Here is a 20,741-nt window from a genome sequence, read left to right on the forward strand (position 1 = left end):
ATTACTGCTAATCACAAAAAACAGACATCTCAAGTTAATGATTTTAGTGTTTTCCTATGTATAGAAAGATGCAAGCGTCTGGGCTGTCAATTATTCCTTTGATATGCATCTCAACTATCTAGAGCCCGTGTTCAGTTTATCTCCATCCTGAAATCCCCTCAGGATGCTGATTGCGGGGGTGGGGGTGGGGGGCTACAGTGGCTGATGGCTTGATGGAGGGCATAATACATTGTTTACGTGAATGGCAGGCAACAGTCTTTGCTTACTGAGATGACAGCAGGTGTATGCAATTGTCAGAACTCATGGAACTGCGCATCTAGTATTCGTGCATTGAGTTCTATGAAACAATACGATGAAATAAAATAAAACCAAATTAAAATGCTTTAAACTGAAAATAAAATTTTAAAAATAGAGTTGTGAGACATTACAAAATAAAATGGTACTGAAACAGGAGGGAAGGGGGCAGGGCACAACCTTTAAAAGAATGGCATTGCCCAAGGACATGACATAAACTGATTAGAACCAAATAGGTCCAAGATGGCAGACAAGTCGACTTCCTCTAGACCTTAAGCCTCAGGATACATTCACTGTAACACACCAGCATGATAAATGGCCCACCCACCGGCACCATGACAGTTCCAGGGCCGAACATAAACGTCAAAAAGTGGGCAGTGGCCCAATTCCTGGAAATCCCTACCCCTTCCCCAAAATAGCTGGAATACTCCTCCTACTCATTAGCCTATGAAATTACCCACCTCTATAAAAACTGACGTCCCCATATCCTAGAGCCGCTCTCTCCTTCTGAGATGGCCCACACTGTGTCCGTGGAGTGTATTTCTCTCTAAATAAATCCACTTCTTACCTATCACTTTGTCTCTCATTGAATTCTTTCTGTGATGAGACATCAGGAACCTGAGCTTCATTAAGTCCTGAGACCATGTGTGTGATCTCAGTTAAAAGACCATGGGTTCATGTTCCAATCTGGGTTTTGGCCAGGTTCAAGTCCTGGCCTGTGGGTTCAAGCCCCAGTCTGAGATGCATGGTTTCAGTACAATAAAACACTGCTTCAAGAATTTAGGTTTTTTTAAGTAGCTAGAGCTCATCTCCTCAGTGCTCAGGGGATGTCAACATGAAAAATCCACAAATCTCAAGAAGAACTTAAAATATTTTCCATTGTGTTTTGTTTTTGTTTGTTTGCTTTAGATATTGAGATGACTTAACATTCATCAGGAAAAAACTGAACTAGTAGAGAATGTTAATCTCAACTCCAAAGTACAGTAGTCCCCCATTATCCACGGTTTTGCTTTCTGAGGTTTGTCCCCAGAGGTCAACAGTGATCTGAAAATATGAAATGGAAAATTCCAGAAATAAACAATTCATAGGTTTTAAATTGTCAGCTATTCTGAGTAGTGGGATGAAATCTCGTGCCCACCTGCTCCATCCCACCCAGGACATGAATCATCCCTTTGTCCAGTCTATCCCTGCCTGTTAGTAGCCATCTTGGTTATCAGATTGGCTGTGCTGTATCACAGTGCTTGAGTTCAGGTCACCCTTATTTTACTTAATAATGGCCTCAAAGCACAAGAGTAGTGATGCTGGCAATTTGGATATACCATAGAGTAGCTGTGGAGTGCTTTCTTTAAGTGAAAAGATGAAAGTTCTCCAAATCATAAGGAAAGAAAAAAAAAACTTATCCTGGTGTTTCTAAGATCTGCAGTAAGAACTAATCTTCTATCTGTGAAATTGTGAAAAAAGAAAAAGAAAAAGAAATTCGTGCTAGTTTTGCTGTCGCACCTCAGACTTGCAAAAGTTGTGGCCACAGTGCATGGTAAGTGCTTAGTTAAGATGGAAAAGGCATTAAATTTGTACAATAAGATATTCTGAGAGAGAGACCACATTCACCTAACTTTTATTACAGTGTATTATTATAATTGTTCTTTTATTATTACTTATTGTTGTTCATCTCTTACTGTGCCTAATTTATAAATTAAACTTTATCATAGGTGTGTATGTATAGGAAAAAACATAGTCTATTTAGGGTTCGGTACTACCGCAGTTTCAGGCATCCATTGGGGGTCTTGGAACATATCCCCCGCAGTTAAGGGGGGACTACCATATTGCTTTCCCAAGTTATCTCCCTTATGGTCCATGGATTCTTGAGAATTTTCTGATTTTAGAAAAATACTCCCTTACACACTAGTTTTACTCTGTGGCATTCTGTTTAGTGGAGTTTTAATTTCAAGAAAAAGAAATTTAGTCAGAAAAATATTCTGCTTGGGTTTCTCCTGAAAAAGGCCTAAAGGATAGATTAACTCATCAATGCAAACTAAAATGTAAATCCCAACCAAACCTTCTGGGGACCACACCCAACTTCCTGGGTAGCAGGGCAGAGCCTGGGGAAATGGGGCAGCCAGGTCTGCAGGGGGTAGGAAAAGAGAAGGGGGAAGGGGGATCGCATTTGTTGAACCTTTTTCCAGGACATACAGTATTTTAGGAACTTTACTGTAATTGTGTCATTTAAAGAATATAGACAAGAGTATGGAAAAGGGATTCAAAAAGAGGTTTAAAAAAAAAAAATTCCTTGGCTATCTTTACCTACCAAGTAGAGTCATATCTTAGCAGAAGCCAACAATGACAGATTCCAGGAAGGACTGGGTGGAGGTGGCTGCCAAGGAGAGTCACCTCCTAGGAACTCTGGCACCTCCTCACCATGCCCCACCCTCACCCCTCCAGACAGGTGGCTGAGCTTTTGCAAGACTTGTCTAAACAGCCAATAAAAGAAAGTGTGTGTTTAATTTTGGAGAAAAGGCCTGCTGTTTTACACGATTATTTTTAATTAGCTATTTTCTGGAGGTTGATTAAATTTGGAAATAATTGAATCTTGGGAACTATTTAAGAACCTCAGATTGTAAACCCAGGGCTGCCTCGGGAATCTGGGGATGCATTGTCACCCTGTGACCAATTGCCAGTCCTGAAAACAAGCGTCTTTTGTCTACAGAAGAGATCGTGGTCATGCAAATTTTTCTAGTTCTTCTCTGCTTAGAAAGAGAATCCCATCTGGCTGACTTCTCTTTTTTCTCCAGTTCTCCTGTATGAAATATGCAAAACACAAATGCCTGAGCCACCAGAGCAGCAGATTATGTCGCCTGTATATTGCAGATAAAATTGAAACATGGCAAAAATTTAAAACCTGCCCTTGGGAGAAGCATGTAAAAGATACTTTATTTGCATAATGATATAAAAATTTTAATAAGTCCAGGATAGAAATAATTATGGAGAAGAGAAGAAAATTATCAGTTTGAAAAATTCAGTCATAAGTAAACTATAAGAGAAATAGTTGAAGAATCTAGAATATTTAAAACTGGGATGTGAACTCATTTTAAGTTTTAAAAAGTTAAGTTTTTTTATATTGTTAAGATTATATATCTAATCCAATTTTCAAAGCATTTTCATACCTAATAATTTTTATATTATCTAACATTCATGCCTATGAGGTAGGGAGAGACGTTATCATTAGACTTATTTTATAGGTGAAGAAACTGAAGCTCAGAACAGTTTTGCCCAAGGTTCTACCTGAGTTGTAGTTGGAACCCACATGCAGGTCTTGACATTCAAAATTCCTGGGCCCTTGTCACAGTATCCCACTGCTTCTGTTGTCTTCCTAAAAATATTATGAAACTAAATAATAAGTTAATCATAGAGCAAGCTCTTTAGTTAATTACAACAGCAACAACAACAAAAATCCCATTTACACGGGCAGAGGAACTGAATAGACATGTTCCCAAAGAAGACATACAAATATCCAACAAGGACAAGATGAGATGCTGAACATCACTAATCATCAGGGAAATGCAAAACAAAAACCACAATGAGCTACCACCTCACACCTGTTAGATTGGCTATCCTCAAAAAGACAAGAGGTAAGTGCTGGTGAGGATGTGGAGAAAATGGAACTTTTGTGCACTGTTCATGGGAATGTAAATTGGTGCAGCCATTATGACAAACAGTGTGAAAGTTCTTCAAAAAATTAAAAACAGAACTACCATATGATCCGGCAATTCCACATCTGGGTATATATTCGAAAGAAATGAAAACAGGATATCAAAAAGATATTTTTGCTCCCATGTTTATTGCATCATTGTTCACAATAGCCAAGGTATGAAAACAACCTAAATGACTATCAATGGATGAATGGATAAAGAAGATGTGGTATATACACACAGTGAAATATTATTCAGCCATGAGAAAGAAGGAAATCCTGCCATTTGTGACAACATGGAAAGACCTTGAAGGAATTATGCTAAGTGACATAAGTCAGAGAAAGACAAATACTATATGATATCATTATATTTGGAATCTAAAAATGCTGAACTCGTAAAAACAGAGTAGAATGGTAGTTATGAGGGGCTGGGAGTGGGCAAATTGGGGAGATGTTGGTCAAAAGGTACAAACTTGCAGTTAGAAGATAGTTCTGAAGATCTGATGTACAGCATTGTGATTATAGTCAACAATACTGTGTTATATACTTCAAAGCTGCTAAGAGACTACACCTTAAATGTTCTTACCACAAACAAGAAATAATTATGTGACCTGATGGAGATGTTAGCTAACACTATATTGCAATATTAAGTGTATCTAATTATATTGCAATGTATCAGATCAACATGTTGTATACCGTACATTTATACAATGTTATTTGTCAATTATATCTCAATAAAAAAAGAAGAAGAATGCCAGCTAATAAATGTTCAATGGATGATGGAAATTTACCATATTGCAACCCCAGTGTTATAATTCATCCAAGCAGGGATTATCTAAATCAGTTCTCAAATGTCAGTGTGCTGCAGAATCACCTAGACACTTGTTAAAACACAGATTACTGGATGCCATCCCCAGAATTTAGAAGGTCTCGGGTGGGGCCCAAGAACTGGCTTTTCTATCAATCTCTCAAGTGATGCTGGTTCCAGAAATATACTTTGAGAACTACTGATGTAAACAATTGGGGGATGGGTTGTTGAGGAACAGGTTATTCACACAAACAAGGATTATTTAAAACAGAAAACACTTAAAAGGAAAAAGAAAGAAATGAATCAGAGTGGGAGAAATTACCAACATCTTTTTCTTACTAAATTCAGATACTGTTCACGTTGTTATCTGATCCTGGAATCTCAAGATCTGAAGAGGGCAGGCCTTCCCTAAAAAGCCAGGCAAGATCACATCTAAACTTTAACAGCTTTTTAGGACCAAGGATTCTATTTCTATTTCCACTATTAGCAGACTTGTTTGACCTTGGGCAAGAACTTGGCTTTTCTTTAGGCTCTATCTAGTTTAGTTACAAAATTAGGATCTTGAACTAAGTGTTTTCCGTGGGCTTAATGGCAGAGTGTTACAAAGCCTGAAGAAATTAGGCTGGAAAAAATGACTGCATCCTGCAGCTCTGAAATCAGAAAATAGAAATACAGAGACACCATCTCTAGTGAAAATTATTTTTATAACATTGCATCAGGGATTTCTTTTTCTAAGAAAGATGCTTATCTTAGCATCTTAGCAATATAGATTTTAAAGGAATGTGAACAAGAAATATTGTTAGACAGGTTTTAAAAATCAGTGTTGCTGCAGCCAGTCTGCATTATATAGGGGGTTAGAAATCACTTTACTCTGCAGAAATAAATAAGTAAATAAATAAATTGCCACTTTCTTGCTAGATGTAAAACCATAAACCACTCTTGTAAAGTTTTGTGCAGTAGTGAGGTAGCTTAAGGGAGACCTGATCAGGACAAAAATATGTTTCTTTGCTACCAGCTCTCTGTAAAGAGCAGCTCATTTATAATCATTGCGGTTTCGACAGGTCCCAGGTTTATCTCCTTTATAGACTCTCCGTTCCAGTCTTGAGGCCATTCTGAGGAATAAATGGAGCTGGAGCTACGATGGGCACTGTTCGAAGGGTCCTCAAAGACCATCTTCTCTTGACCACAACAAGGAAAACACCTCAAGGACCGCCAGAAATACACAGTGACACACATTTCCCATCCCTGAAGTCTAGTGCCAAGCATGTAGAAAGCTGGAAATACTGAGACTTTGTAAGGTTGACTACCTCAGATTTGCTGTGCTCATTGTGGGCTGCGTGTGGATCACAACTTCTGTATAAGAAGGTTATAGCTATTAAGTGTTGATGTGAAACCTGAAAGCAGGTCTGCTGGATTCCTATCAGAAATCCTGCAGAAAGTCAGCCACCTGGGTTCTAATCTGCTGTAAAAGATGAAGATTTAGTTGACCTTAATAAACCTGTTCTGTGTCCCATCCATGAGGAATGCTCGTGCTGGGCTGTGGCTGTATCAGACTTCCTGGAACACGCTGCTCTCAAAAGAGCTGATGTGTTCAGATAATCTGTGTGGGGGCTGTGATTTATCATTTAAACTTTCAGTTGTATTCTGAGGTAACCACAAATTAAATTCAACCAAATTCGGGTCCACCAAGTGGGAAAAAGGGTGGAGGAGGGACTAATCTTGTTTCCTTTAGTAATTTTTTATTTGGGTTGTGGTTTTTTTCTGTGTTCCATATTAAGGCTTTTTTTTTTTTTTTTTTTTTTTTTGCTTTGACTTGGAATAACTTCTCAGAGCATATTGCTTGGTTAAGTAACTTGAAATAGACATTAGAATTGCAAAGTGTCTCATGAATTTGCCAATCCCTAGAGTGGAACCAAATAGCCTTAATGTAAAGGGCAGTGAATGCATGGGGCTCTACTTAGGAGCTGCTAAAGCCTTCTCTAAATCAGGTCTAAATTGTATAGAAAACTGCGGTGGAAAGAGTATGGTTTCTGCTCGGGCCAAGGGATTCACTGACCTGTCCTTACAAAGTCAAAGCAATGTGAGCGGAACCTCAACTAAAACCCACTTACGTTTCATGGATCTTGCATGATCTTTGACAAGAATTCCAGATACACTTGTGCCCAAATGTTTAAGGTATTAGACATTCTGTAGACGCAGTGATTGACTAGCGTAGCTCTCTAACCAACCCTCTGGTGTGTCTTTATGTTGTTCATTTGGAGAGTCAGGGGCAAAAGAAACAGATGTAGCACTTCTGTTTTTAGTAATTACACCTTAAACTATCCAGTAATGTTTAGTCCTGAAGAGGCACATGAGGAAGCTACCCAGAATTACTGAAAAGTCTTTCCATTATAATGAGATAGTCTGGTAATTTCCTAGTTTTGTATCTTTGGTTCAACAAAAATATTTCAAAGTGTCATGGGACCACTTCATGCAGAGTCTGGGTTTCTCTATAATACATTCTTTTGCCAAATGCAGGAGTTGCAGGCTTGCTCCTGGCAAGAGTGAAGCAAACGGGCGAGTCGAACTATCCTGATGTGGGAACATTTTCTTCTAGGAGTTCAGTCTTGATAAAAGTGTCAGTGCAAGAATCACACTCCTTGGGAGGGTTACAGTATCACCTGACAGGACCTGCCAACCATACCTGGGCAACAGCGTTGGCATTATTTGAAGTGGCAGGCAGGATGCCTATATCCTGATGTGTTTGTGTGAGTAGCTGAGCCAGCCAAGGAGAGGTCGGACGATTGAGAAACAAGGGATTCTTGGTTAAACAGAAGACTTCATTTGGGAACCAAAAATCTTAACAAATAATCTTTTGGACCTTGAGCCACATATTTCCCCTGAAAAGTATGCATTTTTTTTTTCTGCAAAATTTTGTTGGGGGTTATGTTATTGAGGGATGAACTGAGATGAATATGTTATTTCATGGTATACTGTCCTAGAAATCTGAAGACCTGCAGGAGATTTAAAAATTCTAACCCATGTTATAACTTTTTAAAAGACTGTAAAATTATCAAAATGCACATGAATCAAGTTTTAATGTACTATATAATGGGTGGATGAGGCTGTCCATTGTACCATTTTTTTCTTTGACTTCTCAGGCATGGTTTGGCAGTGCAAGAACTCTGTAACATTTACAAAGTCGATAAAAAGTAAATATATGGGAAAAAAATACCATCATCTCTCTAGCTCCTATCTTGTTACATGAATTTCATCAATAAAGATACTTTCAGCCAGGAAAGGGCATCTCATCGTGATGAACAGGCAATGGGAGAAGGGTGGTTCCCAAAGGAAAACTCTCACGAGAAGAAGCTGGGAAAGAGACTGGATAGGCAGAAGTAAGATTGCATGGTTCAGTGAAATTAGAATCTCTGAGGAAACAGGAGTTTGGAGTTAGGCCGTAAGGCACTTGGGAAGTAGGACCTGGGTAAGGAATAGGGAGGTAGATCATAGAGAAAGCCAGGGTGGAGTGAAGCTGTGGGCAGCTTGAAGGCAGAGCCTGTCTGTAGGATGACCCAGAGAAACTGGGCTTGCTTTCATGTTTCCTTATGTTGCAAGTGGATTATAAATATCACTTTCAGAAAAGCTGATAAGGCCGAAATGATGCAGTTCTGGGAAACACTTTTGTGAATTTTTAACCACATGTTCCATGAATTTTTACCACAAACAGTTTCATGAATTTTTACTTCCACCTCCCGCTACTTCACACTCTTCTACCCCAGCAAGATACCCTTTTGTCACCCTCTGTCATAGCCATATGTTACAGAGCTAGGAAAGGAGGGCACGGCAAAGCCCTCAACTGTAGACCCACTCTTCTCCGTCTGCAGTATCCTTAGCCTTCATCTCCAAGGGGCCTTGGAATTCCCAAAGTCTAGTTGGGCTGCTGCCTTTGAAATAAAAGCTCGGACCAGATGTGCCCGATTGAGAGCCCAGGGGGAGAAGGGTGTCTAGTCTTTGGCTCACCTGCATTCCTTGATAATTATGTTACAACAGAAACACATAATTAAAGACATTCCAAAGTGCACTGACACATACACATTTATTTCTTTGACTTTAAGAAAATGTCCTAATATTTCAAAATCGAAAAGATTTGTAAAATTGTAGAAGACAGCATTTTTTTCCTCCTTCTGATGGTGTTATACTGTGCTAAACTGACTTAGCACGGCTCTCATTTTTGTGAGACTCAGTGCTGGTCTCATTTATTAGAGCATATAAGGTGCCCCAGTACAGAGTGGTACCTGCATAGATGACAAACGTGGAAATGTGGCTTTGGTTTCATGAACTTAGGTCAAGGATCCATTTTTCTAGTACTGAGTTTTAAAGGTAGGAGTTGAATTGTGACTAATGATCCTGTTTACCGCCTACAAACAAAATGCTGAAGAACAAGAATGGGATTGAGCAAGGGGACCTCTTCAAGTCAGAGCCTGCCGGCAGCCCAGCTGGACCTGACAACCGCCTTACACACCGGTGTCCTTCGAAAGATTAAAGAATGAAGCTATTGGAACTTTCCTCTCTTGAACAGTCTCATTTTTCAAAAAGATAAATCTGAAACAGCAGTGTACACCCAGTCCTTGGCATGAGGAAACCGGGACGGAGTGAAACAAGTATTGACCTTGGAGTCAGCTGCCCACTTTGCACTGGGTGATGGAGAGGAGTGCACTCACACTAGCTAAGCCTCAGTTTTCTCCTCAGAAAAGTGGGGATACTAACACCCACTTCATAAACTAAAATATAAGTAGGGAAGCTAGGAGGTTGGAAATGTTCTAAAAGTGTTAGTTTCCTTTTGCCTTAGCCAAACCAGTTCTAAGAGAGCGGAAGCTCAGGGTGATAGAGCATGGTCTGAGCATTCAGAATGAAGGAGAAGGATATGGCAGAATGAGGGAGCTCCAGGTTGATGGTTTTGATTTTCTTAATAAAAGTCAAAATTAAGAGCAAAAGGGAAGTGGAAATGGATGAGGGAAATAAGGTATAAGAAAAGAGGGAAAGGTGTAAGTTAGGTGTTCTGAAGATTGATGTATAGAGTTTACAAGAGATTTGGTAGACTTCCCAGTGACAATGAGTGCCCTTTGGAGGCTTGTGATCCTGAAATTAAGGTGATGCAATTGTATGGTTCTGTAGCACAGCTCAAGTGCACATGTGCAGACACAAACTAGTGGATGTTTGGGGTTATCTGAAGCCAGACTTTTTTGTAAGGCAAGTATGGTAAAAGGAGAGAGGCAAGGCAATGCAGAGTATTTTCAAGGGAGTAATCATAGTGGTAATCATGGAATTTAAGCTAAATAAGGAAAGAAGAAAAGACAGTAGGAGACTTCCCTGAAAATGCAATGGAGCAGTATGGATATTTATTCCACTTCTGGTAAGAATTATGTTGCCTTTACCCTTAGAAGGCCAATTTTATTTTAAAATAATAGTTTTTTTAAATCTCCCTCACATTAGCAAACTAAATCCAGAAGTTTATTAACAGAATAATACAACATGAGCAAGAACAGTTTATTCTAGGAATATATGAGTACTTAAATATTACATCAAAAATGAAAGAAAAATAACCAAATGACCACATCATTGGATATGGTATCAGTTATCTATTGCTGTGTAACAAACCACCCCAAACTTTGTAGCATGAAACCATTTTGTTACACTCATGGATTCTGAGGGTCAGTAATCAGGACAGAGCATAGCAGGGACCATTTATCTCTGCTCCACAATGTCCAGAGCCTGACTGGGGAGGCTCAAAGCCTGAGATGACTTGATGACTGAGGGACAGAATCATCTGGAGGTGTCCTTACTCACTTGTTTGGCACTTGATGCTGGCTATTGGCTGGGACCTCAGCTGGGCTGTCAGGTGAAAAAGTTATACATGCCTCTCTGGGTACTTTCTCCATGGGTTAATCTGAGCTTTCTCATAGCATGGCTGATGGGTTCCAAAAGTGAGCATCCCAAGAGAAGAATATAGAAGCATGGAATTTTTATGATCCAGTTTCAAAAGTAACATAGTATCACTTCTGCCATACTCTCTTTGTCCAGGCAATCACAAAGATCTTTCCAGGTTCAAGGAGAGATGATATAAACCCCACAACTCAATGGAAAAAGTGTCATGCATGTGGGATGGGAGATAATGTTGTGACATCTTAAAAAACATAATCTGCTACAGATATTAAAAAATTGTTTTCTCAAATTCAGCATCCCTTGCCTTTTTAAAGCTCTTATCAAAGGAAATAGAAGGATGGTTCTATATCCAAAATAATTGAAAGAGGGATCTCAAAAAGATATTTCCACACCCACGTTCATAGTAGCATTATTCATGATAGCCAACAGTTAGAAGGAACCCAAGTGTCCACTGACAGATGAATAAACCAAATGCGGTATATACATACAAAGGAATATTATTCAGCTTTAAAAAGGAAGGAAATTCTGACACACGCTACAATACGGATGAACCTTGAATTCATTATGCTACGTGAAATAAGCCAGTCACAAAAAGACAAATACTGTATGATTCTACTTATATAACATAACTAGAGAAGTCAACCTCATAGAAACAGAAAGCAGAATGATGGTTGCCAGGGACTGAGGGAAAGGGGAAATGGGGAGCAGTTATTTAATGGGTACAGAGTTTCTGTTTTGCAAGATGAAAAGAGTTGTGGAGATTGATTTCACAATAATGTGAAGATACTTAAGACTACTGAACTGTACACTTAAAAACGGTAAATTTTATGTATGTGTATTTTATCACAATTTAAAAAAAAGAAATAGAAGGGGACTTTCTGGCTATGCTAAAGAATACTGTGGCAGATATTGCATACTGGTACGCTCTAGAATGAATGCACAGATGGAAGATAAACAACTCTGTTTCCCAGGCTCTCTTGTGGTGAGGGCTCAAGATGTGATTTGGGTCCCATCAAACAGAAGCACTCATGTGAGGCTTTGATTTGGAGCTGAGTCCTCTGTGGAGAAAGGCGGTGTACAGAGCATCTGCTTTGTTGATGTCGACTGTAGTAGAGGTGGCAAGGTTCTGGAACCAGCTGCTGTAACAGCAGCTTATTAATTTGGCAGATGACTTCTTGATTCAGCAGCTTTCAACATTGGTGGTGGAAGCATTCCCAATTTTGGTCAAAGCAGAGTGGTTATGGGGTCCAGGAGTTGCCTGGGTCCTGTTCCTCCCACCTTTATGAAAAGCCTGGAGGCAAAATCATCATGGTTTGCAAATAAAATGATTGTAAACAGAATCAAAGACATTGAGTTAAAAAGAAAAGTATTGGAACTAATGAAAGAGTTAAATAAGGTAGCCAGATTGAAGTCAACTATATTAAAAAAAAAAAAAAAGCTTTTTCTTTAACTCAACAATAATCAAGTAGAAATGTAATTTTAAAATCCCATTCCAAATGACAATAAAAGTTAACAAGAACAAGGAATAGACATACAAGAAATGCGCTAGACCTATTTGGTACATGGGTTCCATTTTGGTCCTTTTTTCTCTGTTTCACCTTCAGAATATGTTCCACACTCTCCTAACTAAAATTAATAAACAACTAAAAGGAATATTATAACAAAATACTTCATGAGGACTGTTTCCCCTGAAGTCTCAGTCATAAGAAAACCTATTTTTCCATGATCAGCTGAGCAAATTAAAATTCAATTCTTCTTTAGTTGTTATTGTTGTTTCCTATCCCTAGGTTTTATTGCTTTGTTTTAACTTCTATGTTAGAGTTAAGAAAACAAAAACTATACACACCGTAAATCAAGGCTAACTTTTTCATGTTTAGACAAGGGAGGTTAAGAGGAAAACAATTCTGAAGCAGCAGTGCTTCTGCCTCCGGGAGAGAAAGTTTTAATATAATCCTTATGAAACTGTGATCCTGGCATTCTCTTCATAAGTCATGCATGTATAAGTAATTTTCAAAGATTTAGGGAAATCAACCATTGCACAAAGGATGGTGGGATATGTTATTTTGTTTTTGTGTTTTTTTTCTCTCTCTTTCTTTTTTCAGAGTTGCTCGTAGTTTATTGGCCAAAAAAATGAAGAGATTTTTCTCGTTATTTCTTCTCTGTCAGAAGCAGTCAAAGAAGAAGGATAGATCTGAGGAAGTTTGGAAACTTTAGCTATATTTTTCATAAACTCTGTTTAAGGAACATAATCAAAATTAGGGTAAACTGCAAGCTCTTAGAGATTCAGAGCTATATTAATTTCTGCACATATTATGAGAAAGAAATCAGTTTTGAAGATTATCGATGTATTTCTAAAATCAATGAATTTCAACAGCTTATATGGAAGCATCATGATTTAAAATATCAGTTGATGTCCTGAAAAACAATTTCATATACAAATGTATCAGTTGGGTCTGCTGGGAAGCAGAAACTGAGATGATGTTAAGAGTGCAGGAGGCTTATTGAGAAGTAACATCTGTGAAAGGAAAAAGAAGGAAGCTGGACTGGGTAGAGACGCCATCAGACCACAATACAGATCTGCCAACAACTCAGCCATTGCAATGGGGAGCTCCAGAGCAAAGATTGCCCATTAGAGGAGTTCTGCATTGGGTGGAAATTGCCAGTCTTTTGTTCCACTATCTTGCTGAGTCATTGATTGGGGCCACCTCAAGCAGAGTAAGACTTTGGCCTGAAAGCTGAAGGAGACTTGAAGGAGTTAACCGCTAGATGCTGTCAGCTAACTGCACAGTCCTTAAAGATAGGCAAGGAGTCCTTTCCATTTTTTTTTTTGTTTTTTTGGCCACACCATGGGGCATGTGAGATCTTAGTTCCCTGACCAGAGGTTGAACCTGCACCCACTGGCGTGGAAGCACGGAGCTTTAACCACTGGACCACCAGGGAAGTCCAAAGGAGTCCTTTCTTGAAGGGACATCTGAGCTACACAACATCTCCAAGTTAGTATCAGTGTTACAAGTTAGTATCAGTGTTACATACAAAACAAATTATGTGCTGCATCCTTACAATTTTTTATTTTTAAAAAATGATATGGATGTAAAACCTATAAACAACATCAGTTTTTAAGAAATGCCAACTGACCAATTGACCTGATTTGTTCTAACATTTGCTTTATATACATTCTTGGAAGAAAACAGGGCTTTTGTAGGTCATGTGTGTTTAATAAAATCTAGGGTAACTCCACTAGTATGGCAGATCATTAAGCTCTCAATGGGGTAACAACCCTAATATACAAAGAATTGACAGCAGATTTATTTGTGCAATAAATTTATCTGTTGTAATTAAGCTACATGCCCTACAAAATGAACATGGAATAAGACAATAGTATTTAAAAAATCACTTGTCTTATATAGTTCATAAGGCACTACCACCTCAAGGCATGAGGTATGACTTCAGAGAAACTCAAAACATTGTTTCATAGTCCTTATAGATACTAATATAATAGGAATAGTCACTATTAGGTAACTAACTAAAATTTTCTCCTTTGTCTTATTATTACTATACCACTCCTAATGAGCACTCCTAAAGACATTAAGAACATTAAATAATTAGCCCTCTAGTTTGTCAATATTTATCAAAATTGCAAAATACTTTCCCATTGGCCCAGCAGTCCTTCTTCAGGGAATTTATCCTCAGATATACTTGAATACAAGCAAAATAATTTTACTTATTCCACCACTGTTTATAATCAAAGGTTAGGGAAAAAACCCAGATGTCCCTCAGAAGAAAATTAATAAAATAAATTATTGTATATCCATTTAATAGAATTATATACTATAAAAACATGAGAGTGTTCTCATGTATGGATTTGGAGAAATTTTTAAGATAAATCATTAAGTGTAGAAAAAAGGTGCAAAAAAGTGTTTGCTATGATTTGTTAATAAAATGGGAATGTAAGAGTATATATTTTTAGACATAATAAATGAGTTTAGCAATGTTGCAAGATATAAGATAAATTTTTAAAAATCAGTTGTATTTCTATATACTACCAATAAACAATCTGACAATAATATAAGAAACAACCATTTACAATAGGATCAGAGAATAAAATATTTAGGAATACATTTAACAAAAGAAGTACAAAACTTGTACTGGGAAAACTGCAAAACATTACTAAAAGAAATTAAAAATTGTACAAATGGAAAGACAGCCCATGTTCATGAATCAGGAGAGTCAATATATTTTTAAAATTAATTATTTATTTATTTAGGCTGCGCTGGGTCTTAGTTGTGGCACACAGGATCTTCATTGCAGCATCAGGTCTTAGTTGAGGTATGAGGACTCTTAGTTGTGGCATGCATGTGGAATCTAGTTCCCTGACCAGGGATCGAATCCGGGGCTCCTGCATTGGGAGCATGGAGTCTTACCCACTGGACCACCAGGGAAGTCCCTCAATAGTAAGATGGCAATACTTGCCAAATTGATCTATAGATTCAATGCAATCTCTATCAATATCCAAGCTCTCTTTTTTGCAGAAATTGACAAGCTGATCATAAAATTCATATAGAATTACAAGGGACCCAGAATAGCCAAAACAATCTTGAAAAAGAACAAAGTTGAAGGACTCACACTTCCTTATTTCAAAACTTACTACAAAGTACAGTAATCAAGACAGTGTAGCACTGGCATAAGCTTAGATAAATAGATTGAAGGAATAGAATTCAGAGTCCAAAAATAAACCCTGACATTTATGTCAATTAATTTTCAGTAATGCCATCAAGACAGTTTAATGGGAAAAGAATAGTCTTTTCAGCAAATCGTGGTGGGGAAACCAGATATCCATCTGCAAAAGAATGAAACTGGACCCCTTCTTCACACCATACACAAAAATTAACTCAAAATGGATCATAAACCTAAATCTAAGAGTTGAAGCTATAAGACTCAGGAGAAATTATAGGGATAAATCTTCACGACCTTGGGTTAGGCAAAACCTTTTTAGATATTTCACCAAAAATCACAAGCAGCAACAACAAAAATAGATAAATTAGACTTAATCAAATTAAAAACTTTTGTTCTTCAAAGGACACATCAATAAAGTAAAAAGACAAACCATAGAATGGGAGAAAATATTTGTAAATCATGTATCCGATAAGAGACTTGTATCCAGAATATATAGAGAACACAACTCAATAAAAAAAAAGACAAATAACCCAATTAAAGAATAAGCAGAGGCTCTGAATAGACATCTCTCCAAAGAAGGTATACAAAAGGTGAATAAGTACATGAAAAGATACTCAACATCATTAGCCATCAGGGAAATGGAAATCAAAAGAAAAATGACATATCACTTCATATCTACTAGGATGCTTATAGTAAAAAAGATATACAATAACAAGGTGCTGGTGAGGATATGGAGAAATTGTAATCTTCATACATTACTGGTTGAAATGTAAAATGATGTAACCACTTTGAAAAACAGTCTGGCAGTTCTTCAAAAGATTAAACATAGGGTTACCATATGCCCCAGCAATTCTACTCCTAGATACAAACCCAGGAGAAATGAAAACATATGTTTGTACAAAAACTTGTACACGAATGTTTGTAATAACATTACAACCAAAAAGTATAGTATAACCAAAAAGTATAGCCAAAAAGTGGAAATAACCCAAATGTTCATCAACTAATGAATGGATAAATAAAATGTGGTATAGCCATACCATGGAATGTTATTCAATAATAAAAAGAAATGAAATACTGATATATGCTGTAACATGAAGGAACCTTGATATTATGCTAAGTAAAAGAAGCCAATCACAAAAGACCACATTTTGTATGATTACATTTATTTGAACTCTATGGAATGGGCAAATCTATGCAGGCTGAAAGTAGATTATTGGTTGCCTGGAGCTGTGGGAGTTTGGAGAGAAATGGGGAATGACCACTAGTGGATATGAAGTTTCTCTTGGGGTGATAAAAATATTCCAGAATTGATTGTGGTAATGGCTGAATAAATTTGTGTATATACTAAAAAAAGCATTGATTTGAATGCTTTCAATTGTGAATTGTATAGTATGTGAATTATATCTCAATAAAGCTGTTGTTAAAAATAACTTATGTTTGTACAAGTTAGTACTATTACGAAGAGTGAAAATAACTTTATATTGGAGAAACTTTGTTGACTCCACCTTAACCAAGTAATCAAAATTAGCATCACTACTGATGGGATAAACTGTCATCATGTCCCCCCTGATGTGATACACTCAGGATACCACACATTTGCTATTCGTATCCAAAATAAAAAAACCTGAATCTTATCATTGGAGAATTTCAGACAAACCCAAATTGAGGGACATTATAAGACAAAATGGCCTGTCATCTTAAGAAATGGCAATACCATGAAAGACGAAGAAAGACTGAGGAACTGTTCCAGATTAGAGGAAACTAAAGAGACACAAAAACTAAATGCAGTATATGATCCTCCACTGGATCCTAGACCAGGAAAAACAATCTCTGTAAAGAACATTGTAGGGACAATTGGTGAAATTTCAATAAGGTCTGTAGATCGGATGATAGTATTGTATCCATGTTAGCTTTCTGAATTTAATAATTTTATTACAGTTAGGTAAATATAAGTCCTTGTTCTTAGGAAATGCACACTGACTCACTGAAATGTTTGGGGTAGAGGGGGATGATGTGTGCAAATTGGTCTCAAATGATTCTGAAGAAATATTAGACACACACATTTATGTATGTGTGTATATATGTATGTGCATATGTATGTATGCATGAAGAGACAAGGACAGAGATAGAGACAGAGAGGAAATGATATAGCAAATGGGGTAAAATGTTAAAAATTGGAAAGTCTGCATGAAAGTTATATGGGAATCTTTGTCCTTTTTTTTTTTTTTTTTAATAAATTTATTTTTGGCTGTGTTGGGTCTTTGTTTCTGCATGCAGGCTTTCTCTAGTTGCAGCGATCAGGGGCTACTGTTCGGTGCAGTGTGCAGGCTTCTCCTTGTGGTGGCTTCTCTTGTTGTGGAGCACGGGCTCTAGGCGTGTGGGCTTCAGTAGTTGTGGCACGCGGGCTCAGTCGTTGTGGTGCACGGGTTTAGTTGCTCCGTGTCATGTGGGATCTTCCCGGACCAGGGCTCGAACCCATGTCCCCTGCATTGGCAGGTGGATTTCTAACCACTGTGCCACCAGGGAAGTCCCTCTGTCCTGTTTTTGAAACTTTTCTGTTAAAATATTATATTTGTGTTTGCAGCAACCAACTCTGGAGGAATATGTAAGAAACTAACAAAAAATGGTTACCTGCTAGGGAATTGGAGGGAAGCACTATAGCTGATGGGCAGGGTGAAAAAGACACTTCACGAATCACGTGGATGTATTACTTATTTGAATTTTTAAATGCCAAGTTATTTTTTAAAATTAACCTTCGAATATCTTTGAATTACATACCATGGTTACTCATATTCAGATATTGAACTCCTTATACAGTGGGTGCTTACCTGATGAGGTTACTTCCTCTGGACTCACATTATACAAGTTGTTTTAATAGATATTAAGTAACTTGCTTAAGGCAACAAAGAGCAATAAAGGACTTGAGTTGGTTGACCTGACTTCAAACCAAAATGTAGCCCTTATTCTCACTCTTCAGTTGCCTTTCCAACCCTTAGTATCTGAGACTGAGAAGCTTTGGAGATGTTCGCCTTTTGCTGCTGCGGAGAGGAGGAGAAAAGAGAAATTGGCAGTCAGTACAGATGCTTCGTGTGATTTGTCTTTAAACTACTGCCTACTTGTGTCTACTTCTAGCCTCTTCCAACTCTGATCTATAATTAAGAGCAGGTAGATTTTATTTCTTAAGTGCATTCCTGAGATTGTCACAGTCAGTTCAGAATTGGCTATGAAGCCACTGTGCTCTCTCTCTATTGGCCCATTGGAGCCATCACCCCCCTTCTCTGTGTGTACTGTGTGTTTGTAACATATTATGCATACAACAAAGAGTGTATGTGTTTAAATTTTAAAATAATAAGATGAACAGTTGTGTACCTACTACTCAGGTTAGAAATAGACCATTACCAGTATCTCATTAGAACCTTGTATAAAACCTCCCCAGTTGCGAACACTTTCTACACTATTTTTTTCCTACAATTTACAATATATCTTAAAGATCTCTCCATATGCATACAACCTTCACAACCACCATTATGAATTCAGTGTTATTTTAATGTTTTGTTATAATTTGACCGCTTATGTATGTATCCATAAAAATATTAGTTTTCTAATGTTGCATAAGCCATTACCCCCAAACTTAGTGGCTTAAAACAACACACATTTATTATCTCATCGTTTCTGAGAGTTAAAGATTTTGAAGTGGATCACCTGAGTGCGTCTGGCTCAGAATCCCTAAAAAAGTTGCAGTCAAAATATTAACCAGATTTCAATTATCTGAAGCCTTTACTGGGACTGAGGGATCTATTTCCAAGACTGTCAGTGAGGGCTTCCCCTAGAGGGTTGCTTGGGTGTCCTCAGAAAATGGCAGTGGTTTCTCCCAGAATGAGAGATGAGAGAGAGACACAGTAAAGTGACCATGTCTTTTAAGACTTGGCCTCAGAAGCCACATACATAATTTCTGCATAATCCTATTTTTGCAGGTGACTATCGCCTAGGATTGTCTATTCAACATGGGAGTGTTATCTATACTGGGGAAGGAATACCAGGAAGTAAGGCTCATAGGGCCATCTTAGAGGTTGGGTATCACAATAAATAACATACAACTCAGTTCTACTTTTTTTTTTTTTTTTTTGCACCTTATATAGTGAATCATATAGTGTGTAGTTTCCTGTGTGTCTTGCTTAGTGGTTTTTTCGTTTGTTTTCTCTTTTTTCCTTTGGAGGTTCACAGGCACATTTATATATTATCAGTGTTATTTTTAAAGGATTCACCTATGTTGATGTGTGTCTTAGGTCTTTTGGGCTGTTATAACAAAATACCATAGACTGAGTAGCTTATAAACAATAGAAATTTATTTCTCACAGTTTTTGAGGCTGGGAAGTCCAAGATCAAGACACCTTCAGATTCAGTGTCTGGTGAAAGCCTACTTCCTGGTTCATAGATAACAGTCTTCTCTCTTGTCCTTACATGGTGGAAGGGGAGAGGGCTCTCTCTGCAGTCTCTTTTATATTGGTACTAACCTCATTCATGAGGGCTCCACCCGCATGTCCTTACCGCTTCCCCAAAACCCAATCTCCACATACCTTCACATTGGAGATTGGGATTCAACATATGAATTTTGGGGGGAACAAACATAAACTGTGGTTCATTCATTTTTGCTGCTCTATAGTATTCCACAATTTATTTATCCATTCTACTGTTTATGCTACAACAAACAATGCAGTGAGGAATTTTCTTTGGGATATACATGCTATGGGAATAAATCTATGCCAGTTTGTATAGGACATACCCATATTCATATTTCAAGAAAAGAAATAGTTATCTAAAGTGGTTTTAATCATTTATTTTCCCATGGCAGTGGATGAGACTTTTAATAGCTTTACATCCTTGCCAAAGCTTAGCATTGTTCAACTTCTAAGTTTTTGCTAATTCAATGGACATGAAATAATATCTCATTGTGGTTTTAACTTGCTTTTCCCTGATTACTAGTGAGGTGAACATTTAACCATCATTATCTCCTTTAAAGTAAACCACCTGGGGACTTCCTTGGTGGCCCAGTGGTTAAGAATCCGCCTGCCAATGCAGGGGACATGGGTTCGTAGCCCTGGTCCGGGAAGATCCCAACCCACATGCCGTGGGGCAACTAAGCCCGAGCGCCACAACTTCTGAGCCTGCGCTCTAGAGCCCGTGAGACACAACTACTGAAGCCCGTGTGCCTAGACCCTGTGCTCTGCAACAAGAGAAGCCACCGCAATGAGAAGCTCGCGCACCGCAACCAAGAGTAGCCCCCGCTCTCCGCAACTAGAGAAAGCCTGCGTGCAGCAACGAAGACCCAATGCAGCCAAAAATAAATAAATAAAC

General features: G+C 38.0%; 1 long non-coding RNA gene across 1 annotated transcript; it reads left to right on the top strand.

Moving 5' to 3' along the window:
* The first annotated feature begins 283 nt into the window (after positions 1–283).
* Positions 284–20,012, top strand: LOC309644281. Its single transcript, XR_014254345.1, has 2 exons — positions 284–7,673; positions 9,208–20,012. It is a non-coding gene; the product is annotated as an uncharacterized lncRNA (long non-coding RNA).
* Positions 20,013–20,741: the final 729 nt, after the last annotated feature.

This window comes from Balaenoptera physalus, assembly GCF_965194825.1.
Source record: "Balaenoptera physalus genome assembly, chromosome: 15".
NCBI lineage: Eukaryota > Metazoa > Chordata > Mammalia > Artiodactyla > Balaenopteridae > Balaenoptera > Balaenoptera physalus.